The following is a 10,668-nucleotide window of genomic DNA, read 5'->3' as shown; positions in this document are numbered from 1 at the left end:
TTTGAAAACCTTAGGCCGGTGACACACTGGCATATTGCACCTGTCAAACATAGTCTATTTTGCCGTCAATACTGTTGACGGTGTCCTTTATCAGTAGGCTTTATATTTATGCTCAACATGAGATATTATATATAGATATTGTTGTCGTGAAGACAAGAGCCTGGTCTGTCGGCAGCCTCCCTCTATGTCACCTAGTAGCAGCAGTAGCAGTAGTGCGCCGGCGCCGCATCAGGCACGATCCTGGTGTGTAAAGACACAGAAAACCCGAAGCAGGTGTCACGCAACTGACACCAGTGTTTGGAATAACGCCGTTTAAAACAACGGCGTTAGGTAACGACATTATTTTTTCAGTAACGGGGTAATCTAACTAATTATTTGTCCCATCGTAACAACGGCGTTAACATTACTGGACGTTAAATGCGGTGCGTTACTATGCATTGATTTAATAAACTATGTAATCCAAACGCACCCCTGGCTCACACAGCGAGTGAGAAGGTGGGTTAATAACGAGATAAGTGATTATGATTGGCTAATGCAGAGTCATGTGTTTCATGGTAGCCAATCAGAGCCAGTGTTTTTACGCCAGCGGAGCCAAACACACACACACACACACACGTGCGCGCGCGCGCACGCACGCAACAGCTAAACAGAATTCGCAGCAGCAGCAGAGATGGCGAGTCAGGAGCAATCCGATGAAAAGTTGCCATTTTTAAGGTGGAGATATAAGCACTACTTTAAATTCATTGTGGTCAAAGGCAAGAACGTGCATGTAATGAGTATACGTAATGTTATACACACGCATCTACAAAGATAGTGGCCAGAACCACTTTTCTTACAAAGATAATACTTTCAGTGCAGGACAAAACGCTTGCTGTCTGTTGACGTGCAATAAATATAGAAATTTATGTACGAACACCTGTCTGTTCTACTCATTTTAACTGACTTGTGAAAACTGCAGAAAAAAAAACAACAACAACAACCATATTTGACATATAGAAACATATTTTTTTTGACATATTTTTTGACATTTTTTTTTTTTTTTTTTTTTTTTTTTTTTTACATTAACGCAAATAGTTACTTTTTCCTGTTGGGAAGAGGTAACATTTGTTATTTTTTGCAGTTGATCACTAGGTTGGACCATTAAACCTTTAGATAGGCCTGTACAAAAAAAAAGGCTTAGTTTCTGGCTTGTATATGGAGTTATATGGAGTATAACAGCAAATTATTAACAAGTTATTAACAAACTGACCAACTATTATCATGTGTCTAAATAATAAGATTTATATATTTACACTAAAATAGTTCATTAATCAATTAATTTCAATTTCTTAATGATCTTATAAACCACTGACAACTCCTTAATAACTGGTTTGTAAATAATGCAATAATTTATAAATGATAAATTGATCCTTAAAGTATGAAAATACAATGATTGAACTTTATAGATATCCCAATAACAAAATATTTATTGCTTGTATTTATGAACTGCTTAATAATGCCTATTAAAGGAGTGCTATTATGCTGCTTAATAATGCCTATTAAAGGAGCTATTATGCTTTTTCAACTTTAGTTAGTCTGTAATGTTGCTGTTTCAGCATAAAAAAGTTCTGCAAAGTTACAAAGCTGAAAGTACAATTCAAAAGGAGATATTTTATTGAACAAAAATCATCTTTTAAAAACTACAACGGACAAATAGTTTGGACTAGAACTTAAATTGTGAATGGATTTTGGATAGCTTGAATGGTTTAGTCGTGGTGATTTTTTGAAATGACAGTAAAAATGGAATCATTAATTGACTTGTATTTTTAAATTGCAGCTTCCAAACACTTCAAAACTTTTTTTTTCATAGAGAAAAAGTCATTCTGAGGAAATATGCATAGTTTCACGACTTTACAACACTGTATGGATAACAGAAAATTTAAAAACTGTCAGACATCTCATCTCACTCTGTCCCTCTGTTTGAGTAAATGTGCTTAGACTTCCAATGTCTGAGAGAAATTGCGCCCCTACAGGTGCAATTCCCGGACTGAAAGGGAAGACTCTCTCTTAGTTTAACTTTTAAATTGGTTTAAAATACAAATAAATACTTAGATTTAATTCACACCGACAAGCTAAACCAACATATCTGATAATTACTGGTTCAGGGCTCATTTATAATTGATTTCTGGCAAGAAATACGTGAGAAATAAGAGAGATGAATCACCGCTGTCTGGAGTCACAAGCTCAGAAAAAAAAAACACATTTATTCTTGTTTTATAGCTTATAAAAATAAAATATTACAGCGATATCACACAATCCACCAATTAGAACACATCAAGAGCTAAATTCAGATGTTTATGAACTGTTTGTGTGAAAATGAAATATTTGTGGCTGCCTATCTGAAATCACCGCTCTCCAAATTGTGTATTTTTTGTAATTTCCATGCGTTGTATTTTAACAAAATCCTCCCAGAGATTTATTCAGATCAAAACCAAATTTGGTATGCCTAATCTAAAGGCCTTTACGATGTTAAATTTTGAAGAGATTGAGTTTTCGTCAAAGGGCGTGTCCGTGAAGGCCTGGCAAATTTCGATGATTCGCCATGAAAAATTAAGTTGCTATAACTCACACATACAATGTCCAATCTGCCCCAAACTTCACATGTTTGATGAGATTCCGAACCTGAACAGATTTATATGCCCAAGTTCAGTTATAGTCATAGCGGCACCTATTGGCAACAGGAAGTGACATATTTTACACTGTGACAAACTACTCCTAGAAATTTTATGGCATCAATGTCTTTTTTGTGGTCAGTCTAATCTAAAGGCCTGTGCGATGTTCAGTTTTGAAGATCTTGAGTTTTCGTTAAAAGACGTGTCCATGGCACCGTGACGAAGTTCGATGTCTTGCCATGGGAATAAAAGATGTTATAACTCAGGCATAAAGTGTCCGATCTTGCCCAAACTTCACATGTGTGATAAGAGTCCTGGCCTGAACAGATCTGAAGGCCAATATTCCATCGGGTGTGGCAAAATGGCTCGTTAGGGCCCTGGTCCGTCGCATGTGAGGTGAAAGGTGGTGACGATTATAGGGGCCCACGGATGAGTGGGGGCCCCCGGCGATCTCAACTGTCTGGCTGAAGCTAGCCTAAAACGACGATCAGGACAGTTGACAGGCCACTGCTGCGTGTCGTCACGAAAGCTTATCATTTTCATATGTTTTTAAGCTTGGCCACTTTCCAATTGAAAGATTCAAAAGAGTTTAAATCATTCAAACACAAGACACGGAAAAGCTGAACTGGTTACACGCGCGCTGTGTTCGGTGCGCACGCATCTCACAGACAGCGACACTGAACCGAGCTCGCCTTTGCGAAGTCCTTTGGTTATGTCTTAAGTGACGTAAACAGTTGAGAAAAAAATCGGATGTGTATTATATTGGATGCATTCATTGTCTCTTAAAGTGACTGTGCCTAATTTAGCTACTAGCTGCTGTAATGTTAATCCAAGAAAAGTAAATTAAGAAAATCACTCACTGCTCTTGACTGAATTATTCCGTAGTTTTAACAAGAATGAGTGCACAGTCAAACCAAAAATTCAGACACCATATATTATAAAGAAAAAAAAAAAGTTTTAATAGTAGGTGCTGGACACTATAATTAATTTAAGTAAGTGAGTATAGCAAAATAAAGCGAACTGTGACATATTATACCCAAAAAAACTTCATACAGTGGACAACTAGTGAAAATGATAGAGAAAAAAATGGGACCAAAAATTTTCAGACACTGACCTCATGTTTTGCTTATGTGTTTTTTTTTTTCTTCTGTAATTGCTAATGCAACCTTTTCACACCACAGACTGAACAGAAGTAAGCATAGCTTGGTAATTGTTCAACAAAGTATTTATAGTTGTGTAAATATTGCCATACTAACAGTTGTCTCAAGTTTGGTTTGATTGTTATCCATTACATATCTTTCTATCAAAGTTATCTGATATTATCAAGATGAATTTGTTCTGACAGTTCAACTTTGATTTCTTATCATATTTTATTACCATTTTATAAACTAGAGCAAATAAACTTTGATAATTAAGAAAAGGTGCCTGAATACATTTTGGTTTGACAGTTAATTTAATTTTTACAGTGGAGACTATGCAGTGCTATTTTATATTTAATTATTTGTTTGCTGTACCTTGACACCTACAAACATGAAAAATTAAACATTGTGCAATTAGTACAAATAAATAAATAGAATGAACATATAAATTAAACAATTTCAAACAGGGCCCACTGGTACAACCTGCACCAGGGCCCCTCGAATACACCAATACCTACGAAAGAGTCTATTGGTACGAAATCCGAATCCCAACAGGAAGTCGGTTATTTAGAATTTATTTAGAATTTTCTCAGCAAAATTGTTGTTGTTTTTGCCATTTTCCCTGGTTGTACTTTAACAAACTCCTCTTAGAGATTTAAAGGCCAACATTCCATTATAATGATAGCACCACCTGCTGGCAACAGGAAGATTGGCACATATATGGAATATACTTAGATATATTCCACTTATATTTATGACTTTAAATGCATATTTCTCACAGTTCACCTTTTTACTAAAGCCACTCACTGGCGGTGAGCCTGGGTGCGAGGGCCTGTTCACCGCTGCTTGCAGCTTTAATCAACATTTGTTTCTCTGGATAATGTTATATGAAGCACCATTACTTTAAACAAGTTATATTTGAAGCCTGCCCTCTGAGAAATCCTGAAAACATTGTTATAAATTGAAGCAACATCTCCCCCTTTGCCTTTTAGACGCGGCTCATTTTTATAACAGTAATCTTGGGGGGTGGACTCATTTAAAATAATGTAATCATCAGGTTTTAGCCAGGTTTCTGTCAAACAGAGTACATCTATATTATGATCAGTGATCATATTATTTACAAAAAGTGTTTTCGTAGAAAGGGATCTGATAAGCCAAGCTTTATCATTTGTTTATCCGTATTGCATCTGTGTCAATTAAATTGTTAATCTTAACTTGGTTTAGACATTTTTTGTATATTCTAGTTTGGGGAACAGACACAGTCTCTATAGTGCGATATCTAGTTGAAAGAGTCTCTAGGCTGCTAGCAGACAGTCGGTTTAGCCAGTCTGTCTGCTTCCTGACCTGGGCCCCAGTTAGTCAAGTATAAACACTAAGACTATTTGCCATATTTCTACAGAGAAGAGTGGCGCCACCCCAGGAGGGATGAAGACCATCTCTTTTCAACAGGTCAGGTCTGCCCCAAAAGCTCGTCCAATTGTCTATGAAACCTATGTTATTCTGTGGGCACCACTTAGACATCCAGCCATTGAGTGATGACAATCTGCTATGCATCTCGTCACCACGGTAAGCAGGGAGAGGACCAGAGCATATTACAGTGTCTGACATCGTGCTTGCAAGTTCACACACCTCTTTAAAGTTATTTTTAGTGATCTCCGACTGGCGAAGTCGAACATCATTAGCGCCGGCATGAATAACAATCTTACTGTATTTACGTTTAGAATTAGCCAGCACTTTTAAATTTCCCAAGATGTCAGGCCCTCTGGCTCTTGGTAAACATTTGACTATGGTGGCTGGTGTCTCTATATTCACGTTCCGTACAATAGAATCACCAATAACTAGAGCACTTTCATCAGGTTTCTCAGTGGGTGCATCACTGAGTGGGGAGAACCTGTTTAATGTTTTGATCGGAACAGAAGAGCTGTGTTTTGAGCCACAACTACGCTTCCTCACCGTCACCCAGTTGCCCTGTTGCAGGGGCTCTGTTGTCGGAACCGAACAATGTGCAGGAATCCCTGAGCTAGACGCATCCAAAGCTGTATCTAGAGCCCTAACATTCTTACTGTCCTCAATTTTATGTTTGGATGCGTGTCTCTAATTCTGAAATTTTCTCTGTCAGCCTAACTATTTCCCTGCATTTATCACTTGTAAATCTTTCATATGTGACAGAGATAGATAAACTGTACATGTGATACATGTGATAGGAAAGAGAGTCCAGATTTAAAAGAGCTTGTAGTTCTTTTATTTTATAAAAGAACAATGAAGAAGTGAGGATGAAGGGAAGATATGAGGATAAAGAGCAGATCGAAAGACAAGAGACAGAAAGAGGAGGGGAAGAACCAGAGAGGCATGTTAAGGAAGAAGAAGAGATTAAAGTGACAAAAAAGACTACACACAGTCTTAAGATGATGAAATGGAAGCCAGAAGAGATTGAGAAAGCCTTGATTAGCTTCAGGTGTGTTTCATTAGGGTTAGAGCTAAACTCCAGAGTTGTGGACCTCTAGTAACTGAGTTTGAGACGAGTGCATTAGCTCTTTGCATCGCTAGTCTTTTACACATCGTCATCCATTTGAAAAGGTCTCATAATATTGATGTTTGTATTTTTGTTTCAGCGTGGTTTAGATTTTTAGATTGTTAAAAAGTGTTTTGCATTTTAACTTTTAGACATTCTCTGTTCTAGTTATGAATTAATTTATACATTTCTAAACAAATTTTACATTTGTACAGAATGTCCATTCCATGCATCTTGGGATTTATTTCCAGTGGAATCTGTGTCATGAACAGAAAGTTCTCAGAAAGATTAATCTGTATCTACAATCTGTTAATGTTGTGTTTAATAATAATACCAGTGACCTTTTCATGTATATCAGGGGTGTCCAACTCTGCTCCTGCAGAATTCAGCTCCAACTTCAACTTTCAGATGCCATCTTTATTTATTGTCTTAACTGTCACAGAATGTAACGAACAGGATTGTGAGATATCAAATGCAACTATGGTTACATCTATGCTGCCTTCAAAAATCATCCAGATGAAGGCATCTCAGGAGACAGGAAATGGAAGCTTTAGCCTAAGTTCTGCCAGGAAGACTCAATCACTTCGTCACTAATTACCTTCATCATTATCCAATCACGTCTTTATACTCCTGTATAAAAGATCGTACTTACACATGTTTGAGTTCGCAGATGCCGACGCGACAACAACAACCTCCACCCTCCCCACCACCACCAGGATGGTCCTGTCCTTACCTTCCAGGGGGGTCGGCTGCGCCCCTGCCTTCGTCTTCAGGCAGGAAATGCAGATTCGCTACCCTCGTATTACGAACCATGGACGGGACCTTCCGCCAAAGAAATTTATAATTGTGCTTGCTGAGCTGTCAATAAATGTATGCTTCGTACATCATTTTATCTCCCGAGTTTTTCTGGTAGAACTGAAGCTAACATTGAATTCGGACGTGTCTTGATGCCTTCCTACCTTGGAAAGCGTCCTCCGAAGGCAGCATTTTTAATTTTTTGAATACAGCCTATGAGTTTGAGGCTACATCCACTCGAAGCCAGACCTTTCCCTATCTGATCTTATTTTTTTTCCTTCATTTCAATAAATATCTGCGTCCACACAAAACGATTTAGTATACATACTACGTGTGGACAGGGCCTGAGATAGACGGGACATGGAGGACCTACAATAATGTACAATATTTGAAAAAGAATGTGTTTTTTTAACATTGAAGCATGTCAGCATATTATGTTAGACCAAATACACAAAATAAAGCATCATATGACCTCTTTAAATGAGGACTTTGATCTTATTTGTTTTCTTTAAGAAATTATAAGTTGTTTAACTCTTTATTGTTTGGTTAGAGTGGGTGATACCATACTGACTGATGAACGGCTTGTTACCTGATGCGTAAGCTCGTTCCCCACTTTCATTTATGCAGATGGTCTTAAAGGGGGGGTGAAATGCTCGTTTTCACTCAATATCCTGTTAATCTTGGGTACCTATAGAGTAGTACTGCATCCTTCATAACTCCAAAAAGTCTTTAATTTTATTATATTCATAAGAGAAAGATAGTCTGTAGCGATTTTTCCCGGAAAAACATGACCGGCTGGAGGCGTGGCGTGTGGGCGGAGCTAAAGAATCACGAGCGCCAGTAGGCTTTTGCGTTGAGAGCATTTGGAAGTTGTGACATTATCGTGAGGACAAAACCAACCAAAACAAACCATGGCTAACAGTCAGATTCATCGTATATTTATGATCCAGAATCATATCCAGAGGCTGAAATTTAACAAGAGCAGCATCAGCAACAACGTCTCTATGTGGTATGTACTGAAACTGTTTATATTTGCTTAGCGGTTTTGGAAAATGACTAAGTTCCACTTTGTCGTCTTTTTTTAAGCTGTACATGTGGAAAGTGCAGTTTGATGACAACATCGCATGTTGTTTACTTGATGTGCTTACACGCCGATAGCTAAGTTAACAACACAGAGATATCTGAAGCAGTTTTACTCACCGAATGCGGTTCAAACACACAATCGTGACCCTTTTTCGTTGGGACTGCATTATCCTTAAGAAATAAACGATGTGCAAATCTGGCGTCAAACTGGGCCTTGTTTGTAAAACAAGCATCTTCGAAATGCAGGGAACAAACACAAACACTTGCACAACTCCGTTGATGCTCTGTAAAAATAAACTCCATTCACTGGTCCCTTAATGCTGTTTCTCTTTTGGTAATCTGTGCAGGGTTGTCTTGCCCTGGCAACCAAAAACACACTCCTTTTGTGACATTTCGCGACGCTCTCGCTCTGATCAGTGAATGTCTGTGCTCTCAGTGCTCTGCTATACGGGAGCGCGCGCTCTTCCGGCAGAAGTGCCCTTAGGACCCATATAAGGAAATTCCGCTCCATCTAACGTCACACAGAGCCATACTCGGAAAAAAAACTTTCCGAAACTTCTGACAAACCGGAAGGAGTATTTTTGGAACAGAAATACTCCTTCAAACGTACAACTTAATTTTTGAAACTTTGTCCATAGTTTGTCCTTTGTCCATTGTCCAACTTTGTCCCCTTAGCATGGGTATCCAACTCTTTAACAGTGTAAAAAACTCAGTATGCATGAAATAGCATTTCACCCCCCCTTTAAGTAGAAAATCTTTTCTTAATTGTTCTTTTTGATTGATTATTTGTGTTAAATTCTCTTCTTTTGTGCCTATATTGCCATATTATTTTTTATGTTCAATGTTTTGGAATTATCTTGGTTGTTTGTCCTGAAATTGCTTGATTGATTGGTCAGTTAAGTTTGTGATGAGTAACACCTGTTATGGGAATTTTCACCAGGGGCAAGTTCAAGCTCAAACAGGTGCACAACGTTTTGCTACGGTTTCTGGTTTAAAAGAACATGTTTCCTGGAAACGGTGTGCAACAGGGTTTGAGATATGTTTTCTCTTGTTTGGTAGGTGTGTCAATGTCAGCCCAATCAGCAGCAACATGTATATAAACCACACGGTATTAAAGAGACAGCTCGCTCAATGCAATTAACAAAATAAATTCACAAGAGCAAGTATATTGTTTGCATGTTTATTTTCATTAAAGGCAAAAGTTTAGGTTAAAGTTTCTATACTCCTTATATAATGGTAAATATTACAATATCATAGCACAACAACAGTGATTAGCAATAATGATAAGCCTAATACTCACGATAAAAATAACATGGTCATATAGATCACAACATAATCTTGAAGGTAAGAAGTGGATTATCCTTCACCTGAAAAGTTTGTCTTGTCTATTTTGCATACATATTTATACTGATCATATCAGGCTCCTAAAATTCTTCAGAAGAACACAAAGAATGGCCTTCTCAGTTGCCATAGTTGCAGCTCTTGCGTCATCAGAACAGAGTGATTAACGCACCACCATTTCCGTTTATCCGTTGTATCCCAGGTGATCTTTTGACTTCATTTCTTTTTTTAAAAACTCTTGTAGAAAATGTCACTGTATGATTCACTGAAGAAGACTTACTGGCAAAATTTTCTATTGTTCTTTGCAGCAAAATTACAATAAAGCTAAAAGTAATTAAGAAGATTAAGCGAGTGCAGATCCCTTACTATTAGTTAATTATCTTAGAAAAAATCTAATTATTGGAGGCATTGAAGACATTTATGTGTTTAGATGTACGTCAAATGCAGTTCTGCTCAATCTGTTCAGTGATATTTATACATATTTCATCAATCATAAACATTTAGTGTCATGTTTATGATGACCAGGTCACTCACGGTCACGATACATACTAGCATTGCATCTATTATTGTAGCATTCCCAGCTGAACAGATGCACTTTACTCTCAGAAACTGATGTTTACAAAGGGTTTAATCTTCAAAAACACCGTAAGAGCTGAATAAAACAAACAAACAAACAAAGTGTCATTAGACATCTTCCTGCAAATTGTAAATAAATGTCCAAAACAAACCTATAAACTAATAGATACACAGTTGCAATCTGATTGACCTACATCATAAATTGTATGACAATAAATCACATTTTTAGTATACAGGCTAATGTAATAACCTTGCCTTACTGTACTGTAGTAAGCCTGAATAATATGAATTATTTTAACACTGTCAGTAACCATATTTAATGCAGATACAGCACCAACGAATAAATGAGTTTTAAACAACTGACAAACTTCTTTCAAAGTGCTACTTATATGACCCATTTGATTTTATAAATCACATCAATGTCCTTTTAAAGTTCAATGAGAACTATATGTTAATTAATTAATTTTGGTAGAACTGATGACATCAAATTAGTGCGAAAAACATAAAATGACCAAATAAAGTCCTGATTTACTGTAAACAATCCACCTGGTGTGCAAACCAAGAAAAACTG

This window comes from Carassius auratus, chromosome 22 (assembly GCF_003368295.1).
Source record: "Carassius auratus strain Wakin chromosome 22, ASM336829v1, whole genome shotgun sequence".
Lineage (NCBI taxonomy): Eukaryota > Metazoa > Chordata > Actinopteri > Cypriniformes > Cyprinidae > Carassius > Carassius auratus.
The sequence above is the reverse complement of the archived record's forward strand: the minus strand, read 5'-3'. Positions refer to the sequence as shown.